Consider the following 11,342-nt stretch of genomic DNA (forward strand, 5'->3'; position numbering starts at 1 on the left):
TCTCTCTCTCTCTCTCTCTCTCTCTCTCTCTCTCTCTCTCTCTCTCTCTCTCTCTCTCTCTCTGCTTTACTTCCTGCAGCTTCAGAAAACCAAAATAATCTTGTTTCAGGAGTCTTTCAGGAATTTCTCTCTCTCTCTCTCTCTCTCTCTCTCTCTCTCTCTCTCTCTCTCTCTCTCTCTCTCTCTCTCTCTCTCTCTCTCTCTGTTTTACTTCCTGCAGCTTCAGAAGACCAAAATAATCTTGCTTCCAGGAGTCTTCCAGTCATTCAGGAATTCAATTTGCCTTCATTTAAATAGTAAAAATATTAACGACTCTGCCTTGTAATAGCTATATCAGCATTCCAGGAGCTCTTAATGAATTATTCTTTTTCCAGATAAGCAGTAAATGGTCTATTTGATGCTTTTTTCCCCTTAGGGGGTGCAGTGCCATCAGTGCACCGTACACGGTGCACTGTAGGCATTACTAAAGGTTCTTTGGAGCGTCCCTTCGGCCGCCATCTGCAACCCCTTTTGTTCCTTATACCTCCACCTTCTCCTAAAAATTGTTTCATTGTGCATGTGCGAGGTTTTCCTCCTGTTACACCTTTAAAACCTTAATTTCCCTTTCAGCGCTCAGTGATCACATAGGGCTTAGGGCTTGTCCTTTGGCCTAAATTTAATATTCTTTTCCTAGTTGATGCTTTTTAAATGTAGATGCCGAAACGCCCTATGTAAAATATGAGCCTGCATTCATGATAAAAGTATATTAAGCAGTTGTTAAATAAACTTAGCAGCTACTTATCTCATTACCCAATTCCTATTCCATTTCCGATTTCCCATGAACGACAAATATTCCGTAAATGTCTCGGAATCTTAATTTTATTATTATTATTATTATTATTATTATTATTATTATTATTATTATTATTATTATTATTTCATTCAGTGGAAAGACTGAATTCCTGTATCACAACGATTCATCTTTAGGTATTTCGTTAAAATATTTTAAGGAAAAGCTTGGCAACAGGTAAGAAGTCCAGTCAAAGCCAATATGAGCAAAAATTGCTCGAAACCAGAAAAGCACGTCGGTTGCCTATCATTACTGTCGGCAGAGGCATAGACGGAATTTGAGGAGCTGTTACTATATTCTACAAAACGAAGAGAACTCAACATAAAAGACAAATGGTCAAGACCACAGAATTGATAAACCTCGGAGATGAAAGCAACTAATGGCAGCGAGACCGAGAGGGGCAGAACTTCCTAAACTGACTCGGTCCTTAGAATACCAGAGAGAAAGAAATAATGGTCAGTAGAAAGGAATAACGAACAATATACCCCTCTTATGTGGAGGTGAACTGACGTATTCAGCAAAGGAAACTTAGGAGTCTGGGAAACGCCGAGAAAGGTAACAATACCTTATAAATTAGAGTGAAATTAAGGATTCCTCACATGTAAGGTTGTAGAATCCGGTGTATGTCATTCCCTGCTTGGGGAAATAGTGGCCATGCACACCCCTCAAGAGCACTATTCAAAGTAGTATCTGCACTATAGAATACACAGAGGAGCAGCCTTTGAGTGTCTTCCTGGAAATGGAATTTGGTCTGTAATAAGAGGGAAATCCTCCGGTTGAAGTTTTAATAAGTATGGAAGAACCTTCAGGTATAGAAGCAACACTGAACAGGCTAAGGTCCCTCGTGAGGCAAGTCCTTACACCCTTGGGAGTTAGCGTAACTAGTTTTTCCTTTCCCTAAATGTTTTGTTGTTTTCTTTGTGTTGGTGTAGATAAGGGCATAGAATTGTCCGTCCTATCCCACCCCTTAAAAAAAATAAATAAATAAATAAATGATTCGCCTTGTACTTGTGGAATTCTTGGCAACCTGCATTCTTGACTTTTATATCTCTAACTAATGAAGAAGTTGACTCACCACAGCTTTTGAGACCAATTCACCAATAAAACGGATCGTTCGCTCTGTTTCAGAGCTTATGCATGTTTTTGATGCAAGGGCCAATAGACTGGCCAGCTACTGCCCTCATCTGACCAAGACCCATACAGCGTAAAAATAAAAAAATAAGAGAAAGAAGAGTGAGTTTAACTACAAAGGAAGCCAAAGAACTGTCTCTAAAAAAGTGAAGATAATGTGCCAAGCTGAAATAGGAAGAGAATTCTGAAGTTTTACAGTAAAGGAAAGCAAAGAATCACTGAATTGTGAAGTCCAAAGGTTGCTAGTTCAAACAGCTTATGTGAGAAGAGTTGGCCTGATGGGTCTTATGAGAGTAACTCTCTCCTTAAGCTCATAGGAATGGTGACCAAAATAATACCTACAGATAAAAAAAGGAGATGACACACCTTGGAGCAGATAAGAAAGGGATTGAGAGGGGATTACCGGACTGCTTTTTCTTCTGTCTTTTTGAGGAGGAAGTGTGAAAACATGAAGCATTCCAAAGAGGGATGACTAAGGACAAAAACAGGAACTAAGCAACAGGTTTAATTTATTAGCAGCATAGTTAGCCATTCGAGCGATGAGATCTAAGACAAGTCTGGAGTAACCTGAGCAGCCAACATTGTGATGAAAGTGTGAGGTCCAGCGACATTCTTTTACTAATAGATGCCTCGTTGGGAGGTTGGTGCCGTTAGTGCACCTCACGCGGTGCAGTGTAGGCATTACTTGAGGTTCTTTACAGCGTCCCTTCGGCCCATAGCTGTAACCCCTTTCATTCCTTTGACTGTACCTCTCTTCATATTCTCTTTCTTCCATCTGACTTTCCACCCTCCTAACAATTTTTTCAAAGTGCAACTGCGAAGTTTTCCTCCTGTTACACCTTTAAAACCTTTTTACTGTCAATTTCCGTTTCAGCGCTGAATGACCTCATAGGTTCCCGGCGCTTGGCCTTTGGCCTAAATTCTATATTCGATTCCATTCCATTAACGAATAGATTAAGGGATTTTGATGGGAAAAGAGGAAAATAAACTGTTGAAAAATGTCTTGGAGACATTCAGCTCAACGTTATGGGATCTTCATTTGGATAATTTCATGAGCTAAGATTTTGTTGATGAAGAGAGAACAATTCAGCACTGCATGCAAACAGCCGAAGATGCTTAGTAGGTAAATTTAGCCTCCACTTTCTTCAAGGATATAGAAGCCGAATCATCAGCAGAAGCTTGAACAGACAAAACTGTAAAGCAGAGAGAGCCGGTGATGAAGTTTAGGAATAACGTAGGTGGTAGAACAGACAGCTAAGAAATTTCTCTGGTTCTTAGGACAACAGTAGATATAGAATTCTGAAATAAGTTTAAAGAGAAGTAAAGCTATCATTAGGAAGTGTGGCTGGCGTGGCTTCATGCTAGTGTGTCAAGTATCAGAGATATCAAAAAGATAATGAAATACACTGAAGTTTTACAAAGAATCTGACCAAACATGAGTGAGATAAGGTAAGAGAGTTCACCAGTATTCTTGCCTTCTAGGGCCGCACTGTTTTTCCCACAGGGCCAAGTTTGGATTCAAGTCACTCGCGCAAGTGAGAGGCGAGTCAAGTTTCGAACAACAGAGGGACGGTAGAAGTTAAAGCAACAGGATAATTGTTGGAATGATTAGATCTGTCACCCTTTGGAATGGGCTGAACCAGTGCATGTTTCTAAGAGGAAGTCTAAGTTCATTTTAATAATCAGTTGAAAAAAAACAGAAAATAACAGGAGTCAGTTCACCCACAAAGGCATAGGTGTCTTGTCACGCTGTGCAGATGGAAGAACCAGTCGAATTTGACTAGTAGGAGTAGGAGGAAGCATAGGATTAGAGAGTCGTAGGGCAAGAGAAATAGGACCATCGGTGATTTATTTTGCGAACGTCCATGAATTTGACACCACCGTTCGTGTGTTCGTCGAATTGTATAATTTTTACTCTGAACCCCCATCTTCGACGACCTACTTTCCGGGCTTAGAAACATGATATAATTTCCAGGCCGTGATTGATTTTATCTTCGTTGTGTTATCAGTCATTATCGGAAATGTTCGTTAGCGCGACAATTATCCTACTTCCTGAGAGCACTCGGGGTCTACTAGACTAATGCCGTAAATTGCATCTAGCTAGTTTCGTGCATTCCTACTGCCGCTCATTCGCATAAAATCAATAATTAAGTAGGTCAGCAGAGCTTCATGCTCTGGGCTCCATCTAGCCCATAAAGCGCTTACCCCGAATTAGTAATCAAGTATGTCATCCTTTTAAGAAATGTTAATATTGGAAGTAATTCTGGCAAACAACCTGGAAAAAAAAATTGAAACATCAGCCTTAATTCATTAACCGGTCAGGATATGGTTGCAAGCAGCAATTATCCTCGAGGTTTGCTTGCATTTCAGTCTGCGATTACCGACGGAGAAATGTGATCCTTATATAACTTTCACCAAACTTAAGAAGCATAGTTAGGGAAAAAGAGATTCATATTTCCATCGGTTTTCTTTGTAAGAAAAAAAAAACCTTAAGTTGTTCAGTATTCAGTTTCCAACTTTTTTACTTTCCTGAAAGGAGGTAGATATTAATTTATGCAGAAATTAGGATATGCTGCAGTCCGTCTTATCGCGTTCGGTTCTCAGACTCTTTATATCGAAGCTCAAATGTGACCGTATATCATTACATTCAAAGACAAGTTACTGAAGGCCTTAAAGAGATTGTTGGTTAGATTAATAGGGCAATGTGTTAATACACAACAAAGTTCAAAAGAGATAGGCCGCCCTTCGACGCATGCGTGTGAATAGTCCGTTCAGAGATATAAATACCATAGTTCATTTTGGTGATTTTGCGTTTCTACTTTGATGTCCAATGAAATAAAAAGGCGGAGATCCCTTTCTCATTTTCACATCTTACCTATGCAAAATAATGACGTATTTCAAATAACATCTAACGGGAACAGTCTCTCTCTCTCTCTCTCTCTCTCTCTCTCTCTCTCTCTCTCTCTCTCTCTCTCTCTCTCTCTCTGCCATTCACCATATCGTTCACGCAGATGCATCATGTTGGCTAGTATATCAGGGAAGATACGAGTATATAGCGGAGTTTTGATTGAGAACGCAAGACAGATAGCTGATGGATGCATAGTTTGGTGTTCAAACACGAAGACAGGGTAAAGGTCAAGTTTTGTTCTGAAGCATTTAAATGAGAACTTCTGCAGTAAAAGGGAAAAGGCTGTATGTAGCGTACATGAACCTGCAAATAGCTTGAGAGAAATAGCAGATATGGGTAATGTCATGGATGCACGGTATCGAACATAAGTTGTCGCAAGCGATTGTAAGGTTTTATTATGGAAGCGAGGTGTCGAAAGCAATTGTAATTTTTTTTATCATGAAAGCGAGGTGGATGGTAGGATTTGTGGGCGGAAGAGTGACTTGTCTCAGACCTACTGTCGCACTCAAACAAAGGTGTTATGTCTTCATGGCTATTGAATGGCTTAATAGGAATGGTGTGAGAAGTCAGAGTAAGGAAATTAGACTTAGGTGCAAATTTGTGGGGTAAGAAACTGAGCTACGATTAAAAAACTTTGTCAACTTACCTTCAGTTTCGTTCAAGAGCCCCAGGATCTAGAGATACCATCTACCCAGTAGGTCAGGAATTATTATATATATGATGCAGAGGGGTAAAAAGAATGGAAATCCTACCGAAAGCAGGGGTGATTTTCCAGTAAAGTAATTATCCACAAAATATGGATGTGTATTCATCACAATTGCTTTAGCAGTGATGGAATATTCTCTTATCATCATTATTATTCTGAATGTGCAAACATCCAATTGGCGAAGCATACCAAGCAGTCTACCTCCACTCAACAGAATGTTCGTAATGTGTAAAAGTGTAAAAGACAGCGAAGATGATGATAAACGAGTAGTGGTAAATCAGAAAACATGAGCACACACACACATACACACACACACACACACACACACACACACACACATATATATATATATATATATATATATATATATATATATATATATATATATATATATATATATATATATATATATATATATATAGCAACAATGAATGAAATAATAAAGTAGTAGCATTACAAGCCCGTGAGCCTACGAGCGTCAACACTGACTCTGCCAGAGTAACGATTGCACATGTTCATAATTGCATGTACCCATTTCGACCAGAGTCAAGTTCAGATTGCCAAAAAGGTATTCACTTCAATTCATGTGAGGGTAAAAACAGTTAGAGAAAAAGAAAGTAATTCGTGGTGACTATAATAGACCTCATTCTCGACCACGAGGTAGGGAAAGTTTTAATTAAAGGAAATAATGACATTGTGGAATAATTTTCTTATAATTTTGCCTGTAAAAGCATTCCACAGTTTTTTTTTTATTTACATTTTTTCATAGTTTTTAATTTTATTAAGGGCCAAGAACAATGGACGTTTAACCGAAAACATGAGCGCGTATGCGAGCGTGCATGACCTCCTGTGTATATGATTGAATACAAAGTGGTATTTATTTATTCAGGTATAAATTCTTTCTAATGTTTGAATTGTATGAAATTTATCCAAAATTTTTCACAGCTCGCAAATTTTTATTTTTATCATGGATAAAACAAACTTCCTTGAGTATTCGAACCTCGGGTTAGAAGGCCAGATTATTATTATTATTATTATTATTATTATTATTATTATTATTATTATTATTATTATTATTAACGTACAGAAAAGAAATGAATGGACTAATAAATGAGCAAAATAAATAAAAAATTATACAAAAAATGCAAAGTATTTCCTGCACTGACGCGCCTCTATGCAAATATATCAGCTAATTACCTTCAGTTATTCAGGCACTGCAATTGTTATCAGTAGCTAATCACCTAAGAACTGAGACTACGAACAACCTTTTGTTCTCCCCTTGTGAAGGGCCAAGTTTCCGAATTATTTTCTTATTTTTTAGTTTTCACCATTAGCCACTTCAGTTTTGTTAGTATTGATCATTTGCTCTTATTGTTACATTCCTAGATATGCATAATCGTATGTAAAAAAAAAATAAAAACAGAAATAGCCTGGATCAATGTTTCTCATTTTTCCAACAAATACCAGCCATAAATTTGGATGTCTTGATTTTCTTGATAAGGAAGAAGAATTTTTACGTTGGAGCGAGAGTTAAAATGAAAGAATTTTTTTGAAAAGCAGGAGAGATGATTGGATGCATGTCAGTGCTGGTTCCCACAGCAAAATTGCACAAAGATGTGCCGTATTTTAATGAGACTTTACCTGGTTTTCAGCGAGATATTGAGCGAAAACACAACTCTTAGTAAATAACAATTCAAAATGAAACGTTGAAACTTTACACAACTTAACTGGAAACTCAAAAATAGCCATAAGAGTATTGATAGCGAGAGACATAGTCCAAAATTAAGAAAAGAACAAAATATGTTTGTAGCATCAAATTTTCAAACTGTAATTTGTTGAAGCTATTAACGAATTTTCCGTCCCACCAGTTAAAATTATATAAATAAACATACAATGTTTGGGATTCATTTTTGTCGTTATCTTTGAAAAATAAAAAAAAAAATTCCATTTAATAAATTTTTTTTAACATTTATGTACAGTATAGCTTCGTACCATCTTCATTGTAAGAGTTTTGTTTTTGTATGATTTTTGTAGGAACAATCGCTGCTACTGCTTTAAGGAATGTTTGTTTTATTTATGCGCGAAGGTATTGTATACAGAAGAAATTTAATAATTTACCGAATTTTTCGAATTCCTTTTGGACAATCTTAATTGCTGATACATACAGGTTATTAATATGAGTTTATATACATGAAACAATTCAGATATTGTAAAGTTTTGCAAGAGAAGTATTACAGAAATGCCAAATGAACAAGCATATCTAATCATTCACTTTTAAACTTTTCCTGAACGAAAATATATGTTTTTATCTTAAAATACTCCGACAGTCAGACAGCAGAGTCAGCAACACAGTCTTACGATCAAATACGAGTATTAACTATATTCACTGTAATGCTTCACTGATACAACAGTACTGGCTCTTTGTTATATGAAAAAGGCAGAATTAGTAGAAAATGTTGTCACCGTAAGATGCTATTTCAGACTCACATCAGGTGAGGGAGTCCTTGTGAAATATTTCGACAAAATCTTTAGCTTACTCAGCAAGCAGAAGTGGGTCACACAGTCTGACCTTTTGAATCCAGTTTTTTTGGGAGGAGTTTTTGGGGTGCATCAGTATCATTTCCATAATATGACACGTGAATTTTTCCCTGACAAAATTGTGAAGTTTTGAAAATTAAGAAGCACGTAATTAGAGAACTAACAATTTAAAGCAATGAAAAAATAAAGATGTAACATCCATTTACGCATACAAATATATGCAACTTAGAAGAAAAGAGTCAGAGGTTTGAGCCAAATTTGATCAAATTATTTATGTAAATTTACAAGACTGTACAGTACTTTTGCTGCTAATACTGTACATAGCAAGAGAACGGACGTGCATCTGTCTACACAAAGCAAAAAATGAAGAAAAAAAATAATAATTTACCCGTATCCAAATATGGAGGACCATAATGTTTCATAGTTCAATAGACTCGAGTGATTTTCATTCTTCGTTCAATAAGGCGACGCGAGAAAATTAATATGGCGGGTGGGTAATCTCGATATTAAAACGAAGCCCCTTTTTTTCTGACGTCAGTAAAATGCGTAGGTTTTCTTTTGTAGCAACATAAAAACCCAGCCTCGACTGGCACTGATTATTCGCTGTTACATTCGAGGTGCTTTATCACTAGCGTGAATCGCAGGACTGAATATAGAGGAAACTTTTATTTGAGAGTAATTATGATTCTTTCGAATTCGGCCGAATTCAAAAGGAAAGGTAGCGGCGTTTCGGGGAATCAGATGGAAACCTGAAATCTGTGTCGTCTGCGCTGGTGATTTTTTTTTTCCTTTTAACATTAAAATAAAACGCCATCCATGAAATGATTATGCTTATTCACTCTCTCCATTGGCTTCTCAGGCTTTAATTTGGCTCGTTGCCACTCCCATCGGACTCCTAAAGTCTGTTACTACAACTGTTACTACAAGTCGCTATATCTTCTACCGTTCCAGCATCCTTATCGACAACAGAAATTAGTCTCGCTTCCCAGGAAAGATTTTGTTTGGATAAACCTCTTTCTCCGTGATACATATATAAGGAATATAAGAATATCAGGAAACTCACAACTTAGAATTTATATTTAAGTTGAGGATAATATTCAGTTGTTAATCGTTAATAAGACATTTCTTGTCAGAATACAAGAGTGCCACTGACGTCTGCGCTAATATTGCAGCGAATATATATTATATATATATATATATATATATATATATATATATATATATATATATATATATATATATATATATATATATCCAACATAAGTCTTAGGAATACTTATGAGCATCAGAATGCATATACAACAGGATTCACGCTACAACACATTGCATAATGATTCAAAGAGTAAAAGATTTGCTTCTGATCATGTTACTCATTATAGATGCATCATTTCTTTCGCCCACTCGGTATTGTTGATTATATATGTAATTGTGAAAGGTATCTTTCCTTTTCCGTTGTCATTTTGCTTACGTTATTGGCACTGGAAATATTTTCATTCGTCCTAGAAATTTGTCAGATGATGTAAAAGATAGCATTATTGTTTTATTCCAAAGTGCGCTTTGCACACCTTGGCGTCATTTCCTAGCGCGTCGATGTCCCTTCGTTTTATTGGAAAACATTTCTTTGCCGTCAGTACGCTTCCAGGAAAAATGTGCATGTCAGTAACCATTTCATGTTTGCCACAGTAAATCGTAAATCACCTCCTTTTAGGTGGGGTTTTACGTGGGCGTAATAACTGAATTATGGCAAAATTGCAGATCTGCTTCAATTTACGATGGTTTAACGTGTCCGACATTTGTCTTGAAAGATTTTAACGTCTTCCTCCATAAGTCATCGTAATTTTTCTCTCAAACTTCAGTCATGTAAAAACTTAGTATTGAAAAGAATAACCCTTAAGTTATAAGAATGACTATGTTACACGACCAAGTAGTAATTGCAGTTATTTGATATTAATCTGTAGAGATTATTAAAATCATACGAACACCAGTCGAGCGGTCGCTGACTTACCTCCGACGTAAAATACAGATTTAGCTATATTACTGGGAAAAAACCTCGACACTTTAAAACAATACTTGCAGTGGTCTCTGATTTCAAACAAATAAAATTGTTGCGCACACTTTACGTATTTTACCTGATTCATAAATACTTGTATGCACTTGCACACACGTAAAAATATATATTTCTCTTTGTTCTTTCACAGTAACATTTCAGCCGTCTAGAATATAATGTTTTCTTGAATTACCACCCTTACAATCTACATAAACACTCTAGACACACAATCTAGACACGCATGATACTGATGTTACAACAGTTTTGTATTTAGCAGGTCGGTATTCCTTTTAACATTCTTCGCGAGTATGCTAAAAGCTTGGACTGCTTTTAGTCGATATACAGTAAAGGTAATAATAATATTTCATTGTTTCTTTATTGCACTTACGAGCGAGGTTACCAGTGCACAAAGTATTTTGCAAACAGGGTCCAAGACTTTCCTTTCTTGATTTTCATGTCGCCGTAGCGAGTAGTGCGGTCAGTGCACCTCGTGCGGTGCACTGTAGGTATTATTTAAGGGTCTTTGCTGCGTCCCTTCGGCCCCTAGCTGCAACCCCTTTCACTCCTTTTACTGTACCTACGTTTATATTCTCTTTCTTTCATCTCACTTTCCACCCTCTCCTAACAGTTGATTCATAGCGCAACTGCGAGGTTTTCCTCTTGTTACACCTTTCAAACCTTTTTACCGTCAATTTCTGTTTCAGCGCTGAATGACCTCATAGGTTCCAGCGCTTGACCTTTGGCCTAAATTCGATATTCTATTCTAGTCTTGATTTTCATGCTGTTTAGTAAAAGCCACCTCCTTGTAAGTTCAAATTTGTGAAAACGAGGAAAAAGATTTCGGAAACGTACAGGTACTTCTTTAAATTCTGTAGCGAGAAAGGCAGTCTGGAAATAAATAAATTAATTAATTAATAGAGGCCATTTCAGATCCAAAGGCAATAGTAGCAAGTGTTATCGTTGCTGTCTGACAGTGTTGAAGAGGTCCCTTTCCGTTTCTTAAAAGATGTGTTTTATTCATTTATGATTCAACACAGACCTGTGACATACAGTACTATGTTAATAGTAGAAATAGTTCATGTGGCAAGATTGGAGCTTTCTTTTCCGTAAAGAATAACAAATTATGACTCTGGTAAAAGAAGTTTAAAGATAAAGTTAGCAAAAACTCTGACCTACGACATGT

The 11,342-nt window shown here is 36.8% G+C and overlaps 1 protein-coding gene across 3 annotated transcripts in view; it reads left to right on the top strand.

The window, feature by feature from the left end:
- LOC136838713 (uncharacterized) overlaps window positions 1–11,342 on the top strand; it is a 90,841-nt gene that overhangs the window by 64,625 nt on the left and 14,874 nt on the right. The window lies entirely within an intron of this gene.

This window comes from Macrobrachium rosenbergii, chromosome 5 (assembly GCF_040412425.1).
Source record: "Macrobrachium rosenbergii isolate ZJJX-2024 chromosome 5, ASM4041242v1, whole genome shotgun sequence".
NCBI lineage: Eukaryota > Metazoa > Arthropoda > Malacostraca > Decapoda > Palaemonidae > Macrobrachium > Macrobrachium rosenbergii.